Here is a 20,055-nt window from a genome sequence, read left to right as displayed (position 1 = left end):
TACTACTACTACTACTAATCAAAGAACAATATATTCAGTATCATATATAAAAAAATCTATCTCCATGAAGGAAAATGAAGAGACTAATAATTTTCTATAGAACACAAAGGGGTTTATTTAGTATCCTACCCCTAGAAAATATATAAATACAGTCCAGAATTATATCTTGATTAGGAAAGAAGGTATATATCACATGAATTTAAAACCATTAGGACCAAGATCTTACTCAATTGTTGGTAATCCATGGGATTCAGATAACAACAAGGAATGAGGAGTCTACATTCATTTTAAAATATACCTCCATTTTTCAGCAAGTCTGAATTCTCATTAGAGGTGAAATTGCCTTTTACATTTGGGAAGCAGATGTAAGTATTATTGAAGTTCTTTGAGAAAATTGGAAAATATTTTCTGGAACTTAATCTTTTTATTTTTACTTTGAGGAACATAAATATTTTTATCAAATAGATCATAATAAAAACACAGATTCAGCACTCATTTTTACTCTGGATAATGGAAATGAACAGAATCAATTTCACTGGCTTCAGTCGGACTAGTCTTATTGCAAAATGTTAGTCATTCTGAATCAGGGTTCCAGCATGTGGCACAAGCACAGACAGCTCTCCTGACAAATAATTTAAACAACTGCAAGTATTTTCTTTTGAAATAACTATGCTTTCCTATTTTTTTTTTCCTATTACTACACAGACAGAATTATTTCCATGAGATTTCCCACAACCAGCACGTATGCCTCAAAAATCAGATGAAATAACTTGTTTACAGTAGTTTCCCACTACAAAACTTGATATTTGAATCCATAAGTATAAAATATTATGATAAAGAATAATGCAATTCACATAAAGGTACTGCGATAAACAACAAAATAAAGCAGGTAAACAAATTCAGCCAGAAAATAGCACTGCTAACTTAAGCAAACCTATTTCAATCTATTAATTTTTAAAATATTGTATAATTCATTTTATAATTTGCATGAATTGTGCTTGGGTTTATATCTGTATACATATATAGATGTATGAACGTATGTATATATATGTATATATATAACAAAATTTTGTTCATGAACTGGGACTATTTTGAGTTGTTAAATTCAGGTATGAGTAGTTTAGTGATATTTTCTAATCATATATGACCTAGAAATGCTGGGTTTTAAAATGTTAATTTGCATTTGTACTATGCCTACCTTTTTTTTTTTTTTAAACAAAACAAAAAACAAACAAACAAACAAACAAACAAAAAATACAGAAACAATGGGATTAACTTGGTCCTTATCCCCAGCTCACACCTTTTTCACTTTACCTCTTCGTTATCTCCTCAGGAGCAAATACTGAATGATGGACTACAGAGGAAATAAAGAATAATCATTTTGGTAAGACCCTAAGATGAGGATGTTAGATCATTATACTTTTAAAATTTCCTTTCTTGAATACTATTATACAACCTGATGTTTTATTGAATTCTTTTTTAAGAGGTGCCAAAATATAAATGTCAAATTTTGCACCACTGATTATCAATTGAATTGATCATCTTTTTCTGAAGGTAATGGCTAAATCCAATAATGGCTGTCTATATTACTAGATAATCTTGTATACATCATTAGTTTCCTTCAACTGAACTATTAATATTATGCAAATTGAGATAATATCTTTATAAGAGATGCTGTGTAATTTGTCTAAAATGATGGAAAGGCCTGCTGTTTCCATCCCCTCAAACATAAAAGCATTATCCACAATTTTCTCTATTTCACAGAATCTTTTCTTGGGTACCATTTATAAAAATCATGTTTTGAATTTGGACAAGTGATTTAGGAGTTCTTTCTCAACAAACTTATATATAACAGGAAAAATGCATTAATTATTTTTTGGAAATTGGAGTCTCTAAGCATGGCCCAACATGGTAATATTCTTCCAGATAGATTTTCCATGAAAATGATGGTTGAATAGGGTTTGTGAGGATGAATAAACCTGAACAGTATTTGGCACGTAGAAAATTTGTAATTACATAAATCTCTCTGACATTGCATTTTCATATCATGAGATTCTAATATGAAGCCTATTTTTATATGAGACAGGGAAAACAGAATCTAATGTGATGTTGCCTTGATGTTGCTATTATTCTTACTACTAAATTTGTGAAATTTAAATATAGAGATTTGCATTTAACTGACAAAGAAATACACTGGCCACCACTCGAGGGATTCCATTCTGCAGTTACAGAAATGTATTTCCAGAGAAACTTTCATGGCTGTTTATGGTATTATTTAAGCATTCAAGGCACATTTATTTTTATGAACATTGGTACATTCACATAGAGAAATTAGAGAACTGGGAAAGTTGAGGACCCATACTGCACCTGGCTCTGATACTGATCTACTCCATAACAGACCATGTGAATTCAACTCTCTGTGCAATAATCTCTGTGTATGGGATGAAGACAATGCTGTATATTTCTTTTTATAATCTTTTTCCAATTGCAGAATGAAGATTATAAATAACATACTTCACTTCCTATCTTTTCTGTAATTACTTTACTATTCTTATTATACTATACTATAATTACATACTACATGTTAAAAAAAAATATTTCTAAAACATAATAATTTTAGAGTTTTCTTGTAAACTGCAGTTTACATCCAGATTTTTTCCCTTTTTCCCTGAAGTTAGTAGCAACATTTTCCTTGAAGTAACCGAAGTCCAGTTTCACTAAGATTTTTCACTGCAAACACTGAGTATGATCTGATCAAGACATGTCTCTCCTGTTCAGTCATGCTCAGCAAGTAGGCCTCGATGTCACTGGGTTTTTATTATCATGATCAGTCACTGAAAGTCAGGACAGTAACTTGCCTTTTACCATTCAGCAATTTCCTATTTGTTTAAAAGGCTAAAGGAGAAGGTTATTAAAATGGTGCTTGACTGCTTTTACAAAGATTCTTTTTGCTGATTCCTCTTTGCTTTATTTTCCTTCTCCTCCCACCTTCTTTTAGCAAAATTTTTAATTTATTCCTACAAATGACTTTTCACAAATTCTCTTACTCACATGCAGAATGCAGTTAGCTTTCACTCAGACATCCCTATTCATGTTCAAATATTTGTGCTCTGCAGATATCATTTGCATGTAACACCTGCTGCAAGCCTTAGAAATTCAGAAGTCATTTTGATATGAGTGGGAGATGCATTTTGTCTAGGCTTTTGCTCCAGTTGCCTTCTGCAGTTAAATAGCACTGACTGCATGAAAGAAACATAAAATTTTATATCCACATTATCTTATATCCAGTTCTATATAGCCCGGTTTTCTTATAAACACAAGATTTACGCAAGAATTACAACAGTCTTTAAACACTAGTCATTGCTGAGTTTTGATTTTCAGTAATGTCTTGCTGTATCTTCAGAACAGTTTGCAAAATTCAGAAAAGAGAGAAGTCAGAAAAGAACAGTTCTATGTTCATCTCTGAAAATAGGTGCTAGATTATCCTCTGTGTGTGTTACCCAATAATAAATGAATATTCTGAACTAATTATTGCTCCTTCATGACTCCTGTTATCACCAGGCTTTGACAGCCAACAAGAGACATCAGTTTACCCTGTTTCATCTCCTGAACAAACTCATTATCAGAGGAAATTGTCAGTCCTGTTACTTTCTAGCTCTACTTCACAATGCTTCTGCCGGTAGATTCCTTGCAACCATCGCATTAAAGAATGTCAGAATTAAGTTGTACAGTTCTTTCTGCAGCACTGTGGGTGATAACATTTAAGCTAGTGGATTTAGATTATTACATTTTGTTTGGCAGATAAGTCAGTGAATTAAATCATCCTCATTGGCTGATCCAATGATGACAGGGTGTTTCTGCCAGTGCCATGCAACTGCCACTGAGATCAGTGTCCTTGTGGGGTGGCAGCTGGGCGAGGGGAGAGCACAGATCCCTACGAATGGGCTGCTCTCCAGAGGAGAGGACAGTCTTTTCGGCATGGTCATTTCTACAGGCAAGTGTGAAAATGCTGGAAGCATATGGCAGAGTTGTTTTGGTCCACATTTTCTCTCCAAACTGCTTTTTGTGTTTATGTGAGATGTACTGGCTATTTATGCAATGTAATTTTTCACAACAATGGCTGCAAGACAGCCTTTGAAAGGAAATACTCTAGTTCACATAAATAAATATATGAAAATCTTTGAGTGTGGAAATCACCCCATCGAGTTTAAAAATACTTCACAACTATTACAAGTTTAGTATGTAGTACTGTTACAATAATATTTCCTCATTTAAAATTAACCTTTTTTATCTAACTTAAAAAACCAAAACAATAATTATTTTTAATAGTCATTTGATTATATAAAATCACTTTGTAAAAGTTTCATATTTTTACTAATATGAAATCACATTAGCTGTAAACATATTTAATTCTATCTTAAATTCGTATTAATACATAGTGAAGGATAAATGACAGGACAACGTATTTTACCTGTCAAGTTGACATATAAATAAGAGTACACCTTTTTTAAAGCTAACATAGTTCTTCTATAGATATTTTTTCTTAATTTATAAAAAGTTCTTCTTAATAATTGTAGAAGAAGTATAACACAAGACTTCTAAATATTTAATTAGTCCATTCTCACTTTCTGGAATAGAAATTAAAATTTTAATTGTGTAAAATTACTTGGGAACAATGATGTTTATAGATCTATCATTAGCAATTTCTATCATTACCACCAATATTACTTATTAAACAAAGCTTTTGATCCCATTAGCGAAACTGTTGCAAGTATTACACTTGCCTTTTTATCCATATTTGTTTTTAGCATGAGAAATTAGTGTAGTACTCATCAGCGAGTCATAACCCTGCTGTCATTTAAGTAAAATATTAGTTTTGTCACTGACTTCAGTCAGAGCAAGACTGATATATTGGTTGTAAATTTGGCTACTAAAAATGGAAATTATCCTAAGAAAATACCGTTCTATTTACTGACCTATTACTTAAATCTATGAGGTGAGTGGCTGCTGTGTGCACATTGCCATGCAACTGTAAGGGATATTGATTTTTGTATAGTTCATATGCATCATTCTTTGAAGCTCACACAGTGAAATTGAATTGATGTTACTGCATGTTTCTTGCATGTGAAAAGAAAAAGAAAAATGCTATTCATTGGCCGATTGTTTTCTGCTGGTTATTTCAAAATCAAGTGGTCAGTTTGATCATTTATGCTTTCTGCCTTGTTTCCTGTGCTAGTTTCTGACAATACATATTAGTCTGATAAGAGTGTTTGGTAGCACTTTTGGAAAACAGACTTACACTTTAAGCCTGTTGACTCTGATTCACTGCTATGAATACCCAAAAAGACATCTCCCTCAGATCTCAATCTTTCTGAACCCTAAGCTGCCACTTCCCCCTGTATCACATATTACAAAATACTAATTTTACTACTGCCACTAAAGAAAAACAAAACAAAGCACCAGTACTTCATTCTTAGTAGTAATAAAGACCTCCTCCTTTTTCATCCTTCTTAACTGGGCTTGTTTAGTTGAGACATTTTCAGTAAAAATGAATGTGAAAGAAAGAAAAGGAAGACAGCTTCTACGTGGACAGGTGAAAAAGCATCCTGCACAAAAGTTAAGCTATATTGTTACCGTTATATTGCAGTAACATCTGAGTAATGTCTAGTAGTGCTGACAAATACCATACACATCATTAGCTTTCTAATATGCACAAGCAGTTGTCACATAAACAGCAACACAAGTGCAGATTTCAGCAATTTAGTACAATTATTTTCTTTCTGAATTGTATAAAAGAAATTCTCCAAAATGCTCTTCTGATCCTACTTCACACCCTTATTCCCTAAAAAGTATCTACATGGCAGCTTTAGCATTTTAGACACTTTTTAAGAAAGCGTCCACTCTTTTGTTATCAGCAATTTCAATGCTAAAGAAAGTTAATCTACTCACCGTGCCTGTCAGTGCGAGCCTAGCTCTGTCTCTCCAGTGTTGCTTCTCTACCTGCTTCCTCTCTTCTGCCTGTTACTGCATCTTCAGTGCTGTATGTATTTGCATCTAACTAGGCTCCCTCTCTCCCAGCGTCACTTTTAAATCAGGCAGGCAGGGAGCTGGAGCCAAAGGTACTCTCTATCTGATTGGTTTCCATTCAGTGCCCCTGATTAGTAAGAAACGTCCCTCACAGCGAGAGATGTTGCTGCTGATGGAGCCGCAGTGCTCAACATGAGAAGGTTTGGGGCTGGGGGGGAAAGGACGCTGGCTTTGCCAGCCAAACAGTGATTTGCAAGTGAATGCAGTGGGAGGGTTCAGAGAGGAGGGCTTTGTTAGGGACCCTTTTATTAATGAGGCTTAAATACAGAGACTCATGCTACCAACTTAGTTTGATCTGGTTTCAGTTTTAATAATAAAAGTAAAGGCATGCCCATAACCTGTGAATTATGTGGAGAAAAAAATTACTCTAATTATCTACACTAGCAATAAATTGCCATTTGAGTGCATATACTCATTGAAGAATGCAGAATTATGCTGTAACACTACAGTGACAAATGATTTTAAGTTGAACGAAGGCAAGGTGTGGGAGATTTTCCCCTGTACTCAATAGGTTTAGAGCACTAGTGCCACTTAGAAGTATTGATAATAATGGGCTTGTCACTATACCTGAAAGTGGAGATAATACAAAGTTGCAAAAGATGTTTCAATAATTGTGGCTAATAATGTTCAGGTTATTCACAGAAATAAGTAGTTTTGACAGCTATAGTGATGAAATTCTTGTTTCCTGGTGCAGCCTGTTTGGGTACAAGTGATCACTGGTCCCTACTATGTCACCAGATGTTCAATATTACAGAATATTATGGTTTGCTTGAGCTATCATCTTCAGCTGAAGTATGAGATGTTACCTATTAAAATGGGAAAAAATGGAGTATCATAAGTTCTGGTTTCGGATCTGCTATTTGTGCATATTTGTGCTTTTCTGGGTAGTAATGAGTATTTCAGCCACTGACATAAGATAAACATTTGCAGTGAGACTGTGAGGAACTCATACACTGCAATCCCTTTCTGTACAATAAACCCTGAAGATAGTTGTCATCAGATGTCTGTTGTAGGCACCAATAGAATAACATGAAATGTTGCAAAGTGTAGTTCCCTGGGCTTGCAGCATAATTAATTTAGTACCAAAATTTCCTTTTAGAAAGACGGATGATGAGGCTAGTTTTAAATTACCAAATATCATTAGGGCTATGGGTTCAGTAACTGGGGTGAAAGGAGGAATCTGTTTATTCTGGTGGAGAAAATTTACAGAAACAAAATGAATGTTTACATCAGATAATCAATTGAGAAACCTAAGTAAATTATTCCTTTTCCTTTATGCTCTTATTGCTTTAAAACTACTATTGATGTACTCAGCAGGCTCATATTCACAGTAGACTGTTTCTAATAAGAACCATTTCACCATTAGATCCCATTTGAAATGATTAAGGGATTGATGCAGTTCATACAGATATCAGTCAGAGACTTTCCATTGATTTCAGTGACAGTTAAATTGGGCCCTGAATGAACTTAAGTCTTCTCTGAGAATTCTACAGATCCATTAAAACAATATTTGCATATGTGTAAGAGTGCAGAATTCAGTCTAATATTTTGAAAGTCAAAAAGCAAAATACAAATCTAAACCAAAATCAATTACTATACCTCAACTGAAATGTATAAAGCAAAGTTTTAATCAGTATTAGTCAGTCCACTTTAACAGTAGAGATACTGGAAAAAAATATTTAGTATCATTTTTGTCTTAGTAATTACATGGGAGTGTAAAAAGAAAAGCTACAGACAAGTGTGTATCTCTGATGCACAGTGGTCCCAGTACAGGCTTAAATCTTGGGGATCCTCAAGGATATTTTCTTAATAGGAAGATGTCTGGATGATAAAATGGCATGAGTAATGGTTCTACTTTTTTCACTGTATTGGATTTTTTTCACTCTTTTGGCTGCTCTCTGGGAACATTGTAGCTATCCTAATCAATATTAGGAGACCATCCAGGTACAGAAGAATCCCTGAAACTGGAGAGATGTACAAAGTATCTTTGCACAATACTTTCTTGAGTTTCAGAAAGCATTGTTCAGTGGCAGCTGGGGGACTGGCCTCTGCTTTAAAGGCAGGCATAGATCTGTTCAATAGCGGGCAGAGCATATTCAGATAAATGGGAATGGCTCCATTTCTGTTGATGCCATCTACAAGTTTATAGTAAAACAAGCAACGTTATTTATATTAGACAGTGTAATGCCTACTCTCTCACATATATTTTTCATGGTGGTGTAAATAAGGCACAGTAACTACTACAGGGGGAAAAAAAAATGAAATTATGTGCTATACATTCACAGACAAGAGGCACATTGAATATAAAGTGTTGCATGATGGGGGTAAAAAGTTTTGCAATGTACACTGTAAAACGAATATACATCAAAAGTAGGCCAAAAAAGAAAAAGCGTAGGTGTGACAGAAAACAGGGAGAGATGGGTGGAAATCTGAGGCTGTGCTCTAACACACAGAAGGCTAGTCCATGTAGAGGAGGAAAACAAAATGCGCCTTCTGAAAAAGAGTGGGCAGTGGAAAGAAATGTGGAAAAGCAGAAAGTGCACCATAGGGGTAAAGCAGGATTCTTTTTATTGCAAGACAGGCTGTACTTCAGTTTATTGTTTTATGAAGTCTTTTTTGGAATCAGGTCTCCTCTCTTTTAACCTCTCTTCATCTTCCTTTCTTTACCTTCTTAAAGATTTGTCTGCAAGCATCCATAGGAAGCAGTGATTATATACCAAATCTTTGCTGAAATTCTGAACATTTCTGTGTTTCACAGAGACTAAGATCACTCAGCAATGCATGGAGTTGGGCTGGTTGCCATGTTAAATCACTCCAAGTTCAATCACCATTTCCCATCATTTTTTCTTTTCCTGACATGTTTGCACTTAACTTGTTTAAGCAAAACTAAATGCAAATAAAACTTGAGAAGAAGAAAGGAATAATGTATTTTTATCCCGAGGTTTTTCCACCTATACCCAGTCAGCAAATGATGTCTCGAAATCTGCCAGTTGTACTTTGATATCTCATGTAATCTCTTCCCATGATTCTGATAAGCCAAGACAGGCCTGAATTCTCACAAGTGTGTGTTCCCACAGATCTCCTAGGGTCTGTAAGGAGAAATTGTTCTGGGGTTTGATGGTAACAACTTCCCTTCAATACACCACTTATATGAGTTTTTCCATTGTCAGAAATTTTAAATATGTATATAATCTTTCTCAAATAAGACTCTATGTGATGCCAAAATAGAACAGAGATGAACAGAATGGAACAATCAAGGAACACATAAATAAGAAAAGCTCCCCACGATTCACAAGAACAAAGCTAACAGTTGTGCAACTTAATCTCTGTTCATATTCACTGGAGCCTTTAAGATTCTGAAACATAAAGAAACTGGATCAAGTAAATACCACTAGTGGAAAAACTAGTTCTAAACACATCTGTATTTTCACTTAGTCAATCATTTTGAAAGAATGCTATTAGCTTCTTTTCCAGCTTTTCTCCAAGCTTTCTTCTCTCTTTCTGTGAAAGACTTTAAATAATTCATCTGTTAAAGAATATGATGAAGTATATCACTTTGAAAGATTGTCAGAACATTACTAAATCAGACCTGACAAGCACTAGATTTTGGCTGCCCCTCTTTGATATACACAGGATAGGGCATAAGAGAGAGAATAAGAAATCTTCTGCTCCTTTTCCAGTTTTGAACCTCTTCATTGGTTCAGTTATGCAAGGAACAGCCACTCTGTCTTATCTGAAGGAGAATTACATTTTTGTATATGGCTCCAAGTTCCCCAAAAAAACATGAGAGGAGGGAAGACATGTACGTGGGAGTGGGGAATAACATGTAACAAGACCAAAACATGTTAAGAACAATTAGACACTTTCAAACCTTGAGCTATTTAAAACAAAACAAAATTAAAGCACATATATAAGGCAAGCCTGTGTCACACAGACCATTGGACTAGGCTAACATGTTTCCAGACTTATTTGTGTTTCTTTTTTGAGAAATACAGTAGTAAAAGCTTTAGTTAAGAATATATACAATAATCAGTTTCATAACTTACTGTCTATATTGAGTTTACAGCATTTTTAAGTAAATTAAACCCCTACATTTGATATTTTCCCAGCTTGGTAAAAAGACAGTGATTTATTTTAGATAGTTGGCAGAAAATAATTGGAGTTATTTTCATACACACACACACATGCATAGGCATATTTACATACACACTCACCTTCTCCATTTATTTCTATGAGAAAGTTAGTTTATGTTAATAAGTCAAGATTCAAAAGTAATATTGAATTAATTTGATTTCATAGGTTAAATAAGTAGAAAAGAATTTTCAGGAATCCCTAGCAATTTAATACCTATGAATTTGGTTTGAATTAATTTTTTTGTCATCCAGAAATCAGTAGTATTTTTCACTTTTATCTTGTTTTCTTTCCGTGGTCTGCAGATACACTGTTTCAAAATATTAATATAAGATAAATCTGGGTTAGGTTTTGCCGAACTGAAGTTTTAAAACACCAGGCCAGATTTTACAGCCGCAAGGCTTCAATGTTTTCTTAACATTTAATCAGTTCAAAGCTGGTGAAGATTTTGAAAGGACATAGTAACCAATGTAACTATGTGTAAAAATTAAAATGTTCTAATTTTCAATGAATTTACCAAAATGATCCTAGAAGCATGATTTATTGCATACACAAAAAGTAATGTGCAGTATACTTAAGTAGAAAAAGCTAATGTTGGGTGGAAGATATTAATACCTGAAGAGAAAATGAAGTGATGGACATGAAAACATGAGTGCCGGGCCGATTTTCAAGTCATAACTCTTTTATAAACTGGCTTATTTAGCACTTTAGTTTTCAGCCTTATATAAGCAATTTTATGTGGATAATTAGAGTTAGTCACAATCTTAAACACAGATTTCTTCTTGAAAATATTGGTTTACTGAAACTATTGACAAATATCAGTTGCTTCTTGTTTTTTTCTTTTATCAATTATTCAGGGACAAATTTGTAAGCATATGATTCCTGCATGAAATGAAACCTTTCAAAATTATTTAAATGTACTGTTTTAATTGACCTAATCCAAACAGAATTTCTGGAGGGTATTTTTTTTGCATCTCAGTCTGCAAAATATTTTGAGACTGCTTTACTTGGGGATAGGACTTATTTCTCAGAAATTTGAAAAATCACACTGAATTAAAAATTTCTCGGCCTCTCTAGAGTAATTATCCAATTAACTGCAATAGCAATACACTATTATAAGATGTACTTGCAAAAAAATCAGCTTCATCTGCAGGGATGAAATAATCAAGTCAAATATTCTTTTGGTGCAGGAAATAATGTTAAGGCTATAATTTGATTTGGATATCCTCAATCCACTTTCTTCTCAAAACAGCATCATCCTTACCTCCAAACATTAAGACAATGGGGCTTCTTAAATATTAATAAAAATATTAAAGTCTCCTGACTAGCCCAGCAGAGCATAAGTTCCAGTGCAGGGTGGACATCCACATACACTACTCACAGAACAGAAGACCAGATCTACAATGGTATTTAAGCACCTTCTAGAGAAAATAAATACATAAACAAAGCATGTAATTCCTTTTAGAAACTGTGCCACTCCCATGGGCAGACGAAACCCACGCTTACTTCCATGTTATAGAAACATCACTCTGATGGGCCCCAGCAAAGCCCTCATCTTAGATCAGACACATTGATCTGAAACTGCTCCCACCCTCATTCATGTGTACACACAAAACCCATGAACTACCTACCTACCTACCTACCTACCTACCTACCTAGCTGTTTCAGGGCAACAGTGGCAGTCCTTGTGTTTCAGAAGAGACACGAGCAAAGTGCTCTGCAGTGTGAATGTCACTGCTCACTACAGAAACAATGAACCTTATGCAGTGCAGGTACATGCATCTATGGTATTTGGACTTGGTACTTATTTGTAGAGGTATACCTTAAATTATTGAAATTAAAATATAACCCATAAAAATTATAATATTGAAAAAAAAAAAGAGTTGAATTTTAGAATATTAGTAAAATTAGTGATTTTTTAACAAAAACCACTTAATTTTCTGAAAATTAAAATAAATAGTGTGATACTTTTGACTTGCTAAGGAACAACTAGAAAGTAATTTGCCTTTACATGAAATTTCCATCCTTAATTCCATAGATAGAGTCCATATGAGCTTTTTATGTGTATTCAAAAATTTACCAAGGTGAACTGCTAACCCTTCAGCTGTAATAGCTTCATAAGCTTGATGCCTAAATTCTTTGCTTACTGTGTGTGACATATGACAGTTGTGAAGAGTTACTGAAAAAAACGTGGGAGGAGAGTTGTTTTCCTCTAAAGCTGAAGCAGCTCATTTAGAATAAAGAAAATAGCAAAAAAGCAGCTTTTTTAAAAAAGAAACAAAGATCTGTCAGATTATGTTTTGCCATTTGATATGACAAAATTAAAGAACAATCCCAAAACTGGATAAATTAATTTTCATTATTTTTGTATTGAGATAGATATATATGCATAAATAAGTCTATTAACAGGGATCTTTGTGTATAATATTCCCAGTCCTCTTCCATGTTGCTTTCTGCTTATGGATGTAAAACAATGCATAAATGCACAATCTTCACAGTACATGTTATTGCTGTCCTCCATCAGTTTAGCAAATCTCTATTCTGTTTATATCAGGTTATTTAGATGAACTTCTTCACCTTCTGTGTTGTAATACTCAAGTTCCCTTCTGCTACAGTCCTTGGAGCACAACCAAAATCTGTAATTGTGCTGTAATTAGATCTTGAGATGGAACAAATTTCACCTATTTTACTGGTCCAGAAATTAGGCAGCCAGTTTGAGCTATTTCATCTATAATCACTGGAAGGAGAAAGAGGTCTCCAGAGCAAGACTCATCCCATTTTAAGATAGCTGTCTAAGATATTTGAAGAAAATTGGAGTTGCTAAGCAACTTCATCTGGATTTTTTTTTTTTTTTTTCTCTCAGCTGACTATGGCGGGGACCCTGCTGACAAGCTCAACTGTTTGCTTAACTTTTAACTGATGATGATAGGTGCAATGAATCCTGTCCTCAAGTTCCAGCTCCTGGAGTTCTGAAATGTCTATGTTTCATGATGTCAGATATTCAAGATTAATCTTTTCCCCTAACTTGTTGTTAAAGTATGCTTCTAGTCATCATGATTGGGAGGAAAGAATGGAAATGTGGCTGAAAAAGAGAACAAGAACGAAGATATGAGCATGTTATTATTTGTTCAAAAATATGATGGCCTCTCACTGTTTTTTTAGAGCTTGGCTTTGCCATGCTGCTGAATTACAAAAAGGTGTCTATATAGATCATACAAATGTAACAATACTGAGAGAAGAAGCCAAACCAACCAGGTTTTAATGGATCCATAGATAAATTCTACTAGTCATATGTGCATAGGAAGTACACAGATGATTAATATTTTTCTAATTAAAAATATTGGGGAGAATAAAACTAAGAAAACAACAACAAAAACAGTTTGGCAATACCAGTAGATTTCAAGGAAACATTTTGAATTGTTCAAGATTTTACCAAAGCACAATCAGAACATTACTGAAACTTGATTTGCACTTTGGGTAGATCTTAGGACAGTCAGAGAGTTCCTGGGCTTTGGTAGTTGATTCAGATTTGAGGACTTAGCAACTGTTTTGGAGACAGCAAGGCCTGACAGCCTGAACTGGAGCTGTGGTGCTGAGGGAAGCCAGTCTCCCTGTCTTGAACTGGGATACAGTGGCTTGAGTGACAGGCAGTATTCTTTACAGACAACTCTTCCTGGTGCCTTGTGTAGGCTTCCCCAATGGGAAGATAGTTGAAATGCATAGAGAAACCACTTGGATCATGTCTTTTATGAAAACCAGGCCATTTTGATATTCTGAAGAGTCTGTAGGGTTTTTTCCAAGTATTTCATCCTCTCGATTTTTTAAAAATTATTATCATTTATGCCTTTAATTTTTATTTGAATACCCCTACATGCTAGACTACTTAACAAATACTGTTTCAGTCAACTCTAATACCATTGTTTTCTCTAATAGGAGAAGAGGAAGAAAGAGAACTAATATTGTGCTGTTATGTTTATATGGTTCTTTTATTACACAAAACCTTATGCCTTGTTTTATGGGATTATGATCTACACAGTGCTTAGTTTCCTGGCCTTTATTTTCATAAAGCCATAACTGATTTAATGTGAAAGTATCTTAACTAGAAAAATTCTGTGACTTCAGATCTCACGTAATCAGTTTTCTCTAAACAACATGCATTTCTGGTAAATGTTAGTATAACCACAGCAGGATAGTTTAAAAGGAGAGCCCATTATGAAAGGCACCATGTAAGATCAACCATTCTTCATAAATATCAGAAACAATACTGTCTAGATTATATTGAATTCCTGGATATTACCAGGAGGTTAATGGAAAACCCATAATCATATCCTGTAAGCGTGCATACAGCAACACTTGAACTTGTAGAGGTTAGAATAAAAATGTTATACTTTTTATTTATTTATTGTTTTTATATGACCTGAAATCAGTGACTGTTTCTTACAGTTTTCTAAGCACCTTAAGTAAGGTATGGAGATGGGTAAATATAACAGGAGGGAACGTAGCTCACAATAAGGATAAAAAGAAGGGAGACAGATGAGAGGAAAACATATTAGATAAATGTATTCAAATGTTAGGCCTGATCATCTGGTAATTTTGTTGTCTAGTGCAGCATAAAAAATTTATTCAGTATCAGAATTTATTCAAAATACAAATATTTTCATGTTAGTGAAAAACAATATATTACCCTAAGATGTACAAACCGGCTCAAGCTTCAAAATATTATCCTGGAGTGAATAAGTGTCCTCTTAGGATGAAGGCCAGACAGAGTAGTGGAGTACTTTGCTACTGAGTCCCCCAAAAAAAGCAAAACAGACAGGGCACTTCAGCACATGAACAACATGTTTTAAATGTAACCAGCTTTATATACTTGTGTTTGAATCAGTCTCTAACACTGTGTTGTGATAGTTTTTATTATTGTCATCTATTTCTATTTTTGTGGTGAATAGAAGGCTTTTGTAGAACTCAGGAACAGAATATGCTAGATGTCTTGAAAAAAAAATGCTGTAAGATGGTTATTTTGCATTATTGAATGTAGGTTATATTGGATATTAGGAAAAATTTCTTCACTGACAAGGTTGTCAAGCACTGGAACAGGCTGCTTAGGGAAACTGTTGAGTCACCACCCCTGGAGGTATTTAAAATACATGAAGACGTGGTGCTTACAGAAATGGTTCTATGATTCTAATATACAGTTTAAATAGCCAAAGACCTCTTAATGTGAGTGGAAAGGTTGTAAATGAACAACACATACAAAACTATGCTGAAATGACTCCTCTAGTCATATAGCAGCTTAAGGAAAGGATGGGAGGACTCAGATCTCCACATTCACTCTTGAATGCTGTGTTCCCCCTAGACTATAATTCAGATTTCAGAACACTTTTAACAGGAACTTGTTGAAAGCTTAATTGTGGCCACATTACCCTGGTTAGTGGGTATGGAATATGTACCATCTGCTATCTGATGCATCAGTCAGCACTTCAGCAGTGCACTGCCTTCCAGTTGAGCTGCAGCAGTTTTTGCCATGGATACCTTTTGGATTTTTCTGGTTTGGTTTGGTTTGGTTTGGTTTGGTTTGGTTTGGTTTGATTTGGTTTGGTTTGGTTTGGTTTGGTTTGGTTTGGTTTGGTTTGGTTTGGTTTGGTTTGGTTTGGTTTGGTTTGGTTTGTTTGGTTTGGTTTGTTTGTTTTTTATGGTTTTGTTGTTGTTGTTGTTTATGAGTTGTTTTTGTGTGGTGTATTTTCAGTACAATCGAATGGATGCCTGCACCAAGATGATGGGGTTTTCCTCAAATGACCATAGATCATCAGACCACCATCTGTGAAAATGTAGCATACCTTTGACAATGTTGAGCTATCTTTCATCTTGTCAGGAGACATTCAGTATTTCTGAGCTCTAACCATTGGATTCAGTGGCCAAATGACTATGACATACATTGTCCACGAACCTAAAGTAGTGATAACACAGCTCCATCTGTTAGCACATTTTGACCAGTTTCAAATCACAGCACCCGCATGAATACATTGAAATTCTATCAGCTTCTCATTTCTTTTCCTTTGGAGCCCTTGTCTCTTAGAGATACTCATTACTGAATTAAAAGAGTTTTCATATGCACTTCCACCCTCCAAGATCAAAACTCATGAAGCCAGATACTGGAATTAGAATATATCCATATAAATCGCTCTGAAAAGATGAGCCAGATGAAATAAGTGGTAGTGTTTCTGAGCTTAGCTGTTATGCATAAGACTATTAAAACTTTGCTTTTGAATAAATAAAGAAAAAAAACTTAAAATTATAGCTACATTAAGTGTAGCGGTAGGGAAAATTAAAAAACAAAACAAAACCAAAAATAACCAAATCAAACCAGTTTTTCTTGAAAGCCTGGATTATTGTATAGGAATAAGCAGTACAAACCCAAAATAATGTGTTGCAATAAATAAGGTGCCAGTAACATTTTTTTCCTCATTTTTTTCACATTTTCTTAACAAATAATTTATATATCCAATAAGTAAGAGGACATAAATTTCCAATTCTCTTAGTTATTTCTGAGTACAGAGTCTGCAATTTTGATTGTAGAAATATATTGTGGTCAATTCAAATATTAAGGCTTTTGAGCAAGAATTATTATTGCTCAGATTTCAATAAAGATTTTTGTTATAAACCTTCAATGATAATGTTGTCCAGTTGTTACCAAGAAACCGTCTTCATTATATGCATAAAAAATATTGTATTGCCTTGAGGATAAGCTTATCTATTTAGTGTATAAGTTAATATAGTGAATTATCTTCTACTCTAAAGCCAAGTCAAACAGAGCACTGAGGCCACTGTAGTGAGAAAATCTGCAGGGTAGAAACCCTCCTAGCTGATCAAATTGTCAAGAAAGAACAAGTGTCTTTACTTCAGTAGTGTCATTTTACTGTTTTAACATAGAATTTTCTGACTTTTCTGTTCCAAATGTAATTTTGCAAGCTTATCCAGTTGTTTAGAAAAATGACTCTGAGTAATACTTATTTTGAATGTAAGAACTCAGCAGAATAAAAGAAATCCCTGTTTTAATCTCAGTGCATTCAGCTTCAACCACAGTGTTCCATTAACAATTCTTTTGTTATAAAATATGCAGATTCAGCCACTAACCTGATCTTACCGTATTGCCAGTCACAATTCTTCTCTTCAGACACTGATATGGGCCCTGCTGGGAAGACTAAAAAGGAGCAGCCACTCGTTTGTTGACTTCTTCGAACCAGAGCCCTGGTGTGATTGTGTCTCAATGCTTGTTTTCCTGTTACTGCTCTGCTCTTTTCCTCCTTCATCTGAGAAGTAACGAGAGGACTTTCATGCTCCTCCCCAGTGTCTGAGCCCTAAGCACTACTTTGCTGCCCTTTAGCTTGAAACTGGATGTTTTATAACACACAGAAACAAACAGTTGGAGGGCTGTTAAAAGGAGGCTCTGAATTAAAAGAATTTCCTCTGCAGTATGACTCTGAAGAGCTTGTATTGTAAAATTAATTGTCTCCTGCTTAGCTACAAAACTAGTGCAGCCAAAGGGTCCTTCATGTCAGAGAAGATGATCTTTTATCCCTCTGACCTGTGGTCATAATCGATACAGAGACTAGCTTACCAATGGCTGCTGTATTTGCTCGAGTGTAAGTTGCATTCTTTCAAAACTACCCTCTGGGATTTTTTTCAAGACTCCCTTCTCTTTTTTAAATTCCAAATTATTTGCCTTGTCGTTTAGTTTATATACCTTCTCCCAGACTTCTTAAAAGATTAAAATGAATTTGCTCCACTTTCAAGTTAGGGATGTAGTGAGAGTGATAAAAGAATTTGATGATGTTCTACATGTCACTGATTAGCTTTAAACTATGTATTATCACTGCTTTTAACCACAGTGCCATCCATAATCTTAATGAAAAAAAGAAAAATAAAAATCCATCTGTGTGCTACTTTCCCCAAGGACAGTGTTGTTTGCATTAAGGGGAACGTAAATCCTAGGGAAATTAGACCACTACTGAAACTCAGTCTGTTTCAAGATGTCTAAAACTGCTTGTGGTAATGTAAACCAAAGTGAGGTCTCCTGGGAAATTGCTCAGTATGTCAGAAGAATCATGTGGTCTGTGTGCACTACTGTTTCAGAGACATTAAAAACCTCTATGATAGATTAATTCAGCCCAGACACTATGCTAGCCTCACTGCGATAACTGTGTTGCACTTCCATTTACCCCAAAGGGGAGCCATACTCATTTACTCAAATGTAATTTCTCCTCTGACTGACAGTTGTTGCATTTAGAGATTAAAATTATCCCAAACCTACAACACTTGAGTTGTTGACATCTTAGTACAAGCAGCAGGCAAACATAAACCCTTGGATTAATAGGGCTTCAGGGCAAATTTGCTTTATTCTGACAGTTTCTGTCTCATTCTGGTGTCTTCCTCTCTTGCCATAAGATTTGCTTTCATAAATCCATTTTTCACAAACAATTTGACTTTTAATGTACAAAATATAAATAATAAACATGGGGTAAATATGTATCAACATGTATCCACAGTTTCAACAGATGTCCAGATTTTTAAAAAATAACATGTTTTTTTTTTTTTTTTTTTGTCTAAAACATACAAGGAACTGTTTGTTTAGTATGCATTATTATTTTCATGATAAGTGTTTACAAGTCATGTACTGAATAAATAGTATCTCTCCTCCCATCTTTCTCAGAATTAATGTATTGTTTAGGATTACAAACCCAAGGATATGAGTTGAGTTTCAAAAAAGTGTAGAGTCAAAGCAGATTTTTAATAATCAGATAAGAATTTACCTATCTTATTTCCTTTTATTCTTAGTTTTATGGGGAAGCCTTGTATCTTTATTTTGTGTGTGATGTTTCTTAAGTCCAACAATTGCCTTTAAGCACATTCTCAGCTGCAGAATTCTCATCTTACTGAGGAGAAATCACTTTGCCAGGGCTGTTCTCTGCATAGATTTAGAGATCTAGTAAATAAAGCTGACTCTAATAGAGCTAACTAATATTTTTATTATTTATTTTTGTATCAAAAATATCTTAATTAAAAGCCAATTAATAGTTTAACCAAAGTAAACCAATGTATTTTAAAGGAACCAATGTTTGGGTTTTTTTGTCATTACCTATGCAAAACAGAGTATGTGATAATAAAATGGGTATGGACTGAGAGATTAATAAACTCTCACTATTTTATTTTGGGAATATTGTCTTTTCTGGCCTCATTTTAGGTGGTAAGATTTTTGATATGTCAAAAATTCTCAAAGGACATAAAAATTGTTTTCTGACAGCTGTACTGGTATGATTAAGTTTGTATAGCTTCAGGCTATAAATTAAAATATCCTTCCAACTCTTTGAAAATGATGTATGGCAGAATATTATAGAATATTTTTCAAATTAGCATGGAAAAAGAATAAACAAATTCATGCTAAATACATATGTTATTTTAAATATATGTTAAAAATTGAACATAAACTTCACGTTGTGATAGTATTATTTAAGCCGACTGGGTAAGTTAATACAATAACAGGTTTTTCTTTGCCACTGGAAGATTAGATCATTCTAATTTTTATGGGTACTATTGTTGTCAGTGTGTCATTATCATTGCTTTCCATTTAATTGCTTGTTCAATATAATAATAAAACTCTGTTCTCACATACGAATATATTATAAATTATTGCCTTTTTACACACAAAGCAGCCTTTTAACACAGCCAGAGCTTCAAAAGAGGAAATAATGCATGCTAGTGAAGATAGACTGAGAAGTGTTCTGTGTGGTGAGCAAACACATCATACTTTCAGATCTCTTGGTGATAAAATTCAGAAGTTTT

The 20,055-nt window shown here is 34.3% G+C and overlaps 1 protein-coding gene across 2 annotated transcripts in view; it reads right to left on the bottom strand.

Moving 5' to 3' along the window:
• The window catches only part of CDH9 (cadherin 9), a 113,848-nt gene extending 96,415 nt beyond the window's left edge, over nt 1-17,433 (bottom strand). The window contains exon 1 of one of the 2 annotated variants that reach the window (XM_032991981.1): nt 17,350-17,433. The gene's annotated coding sequence lies outside the window, so the exon portion shown is untranslated. Of the gene's footprint in view, nt 1-5,949; nt 6,171-17,349 lie in introns of those variants that run through there. The other variant, XM_032991978.1, reaches the window with a different exon arrangement.
• Nucleotides 17,434-20,055: the final 2,622 nt, after the last annotated feature.

Source organism: Tyto alba, unplaced genomic scaffold (assembly GCF_018691265.1).
Source record: "Tyto alba isolate M040663 unplaced genomic scaffold, T.alba_DEE_v4.0 Super-Scaffold_48, whole genome shotgun sequence".
Taxonomy (NCBI): domain Eukaryota; kingdom Metazoa; phylum Chordata; class Aves; order Strigiformes; family Tytonidae; genus Tyto; species Tyto alba.
The sequence above is the reverse complement of the archived record's forward strand: the minus strand, read 5'-3'. Positions and strand labels throughout refer to the sequence as shown.